We start from the raw sequence: 2,077 nt of genomic DNA, 5'->3' as shown, positions 1-2,077 counted from the left end.
CACACACGTCCTAAGGCAAAAACCTCTTAAAAAAACAAACAGAAGAACTACATCAAAGATATATTTTTTATTGTTGCTCTTTTATTTAGTAATTTAATTAAAGACAAAAGAATTGTAGAGCCTAATTCTAATAAGATATATTTCAACTTTGTTGTTTACCAGACAGGACATATCTCAGAAGATATTATGTTGAAGAAATTATTTAGGCTAAGTTCTGTGAAACTTTACAACATTTTTGTTTAAACAGTAAATGCGTTGACATGTTTATGATGAAATGTATTCTAAAGTTGCAGAACCTTCTAGCAAAGGGAATCTAAGTGATGTCAATCTCCTAATGCTTTTCTTAAAGAGTTATTTATTTATTTATTTATTCAATTTGCCACAGGACACATGCACTCACCAGGGAGACACACAGAGAGAGAGAGAGAGGGAAAGTGAGAAAGCAAGGTGCCAGGTCCAGGACTTGAACCGCAATTGGTCATAAGAGAGTCCGGTGTCAGGAACCAGCAGTTAGCGTAATGGCTATGTCGCTAGACTCCCACATAGTTGACCACGGTTCGCATCCCGGACCCGGTGGCTTGAAACTCATGCTGGGCGCGTGTGCGTGCGTGCCCAAGATCCCAAGAGGAGAATGGAGGAGAATGGATTGTGGCGTGACCATCCCCCCTGGGGGGTGATTTCTCGCTTTCTGTCTCTGTCTCTCTCTGTCTGTCTGGCAAGAGAACGCGCCCTATAGCGAAAACCTCTCCAAAAAAAAGAGAGAGTCCAGTGTCATAACAACCACACCAGCTGCTGTCCCATCCCTCGACTACTTTAAATATGAGACGACTGATACCAAATGATCTTCCTGACCCTTTCTAGTTTTATGTACATGGGTTATTGGAGAAGAAGCAAAATCTATCAGGCTCATACTTGAACTATTGCTCTTTCTATCTAAGAGTCCTCCCAACCACTTGTCAAATTCAAATTATGTTCTTTTTCTCACACATAAATATCAGTTAAAAGACTGATTACCATTCAACCAATGCAATTATTGACTTTATCAGTTGCCTTCTCTTATACGAAAAGCCACTATTCAGTTCTATTATATAAAGAAATGAAATAAAAGTTGCAAGGTGTGTGAATGCACCTAACTGGCTCCACTTGGTGAGAACTAGCACTATCTTCATGTCCTCCCCTCTTCCTTTCCATAGAGTAACCTTTTACTATCCCTAAGCAGAAATGTCTGCTTAAGTAAAACCCTCTGTAAATTTACAGGTATTAATGATCTATGCTACGGGTCTATACCTCAGAGGCACAGCTAGCCTTTGATAAGGAAAATACTAACAATCTTCAACTCTAGGAAGTCAGTGATTATATAAAAAGTGTTCCCCTTGACTTCAAGTCAGGGCAATCTCATCTGCCCCAAGCAACTTTCTTGTCCCTGAAATTTGCTCCCACTGTTTAATCAATCTGCTGTACCTTTAAGTTCCAATTTAGGGCCAGATCATAGCTGTGGTTAAGTGAGCCAGACCTACTAATGACTTCATCGTTCAAATTCCAGTCCCAGCGGTTTGAAAACCATGCTGCGAGCTTATGCATACATGCCCAAGACCCTGACAGGATGGAGAAATGGAGAAGGGATCAAAGTGCTACCATGTCCCATTGGGGGTTGCTTCCTTTCTCTCTCTCTCTCTTTCTCCCTGTTCTTCTGTCTCTCTTTGACTGATGTACACAGCCTCTGGTGATTAAAGAAAAAGAAATGCTCTGGCTTACTGTGAGAGGGGCAGAGTCTGCAGCTGCACTTGCATAAGGATCAATGTTCACTGATCCTCCTATTTTGTAAATTATCCTCTGATACTAAACTTTTGTCAAAACATCTATAGATTAACCTACTTTATTGTTTGGTCTCAGAGCCCCTTCAAATGCAAGGTAAATGATTATAAATTAGATGTACAAGAATTAAGAGATTGCATAAAAATAAGACATCTTAAAGACAGTTCTACATCAAAATATGTAAGATCAAAATAGAAGACAAAATATAGAAGAGTCAGAAGGATAAAGCAGTATGTTCATCTGCCATAGGATAAAAATGTAA

This window comes from Tupaia chinensis, unplaced genomic scaffold, assembly GCF_000334495.1.
Source record: "Tupaia chinensis unplaced genomic scaffold, TupChi_1.0 Scaffold143089_1, whole genome shotgun sequence".
In the NCBI taxonomy this organism is placed as follows: domain Eukaryota; kingdom Metazoa; phylum Chordata; class Mammalia; order Scandentia; family Tupaiidae; genus Tupaia; species Tupaia belangeri.
The sequence above is the reverse complement of the archived record's forward strand: the minus strand, read 5'-3'. Positions refer to the sequence as shown.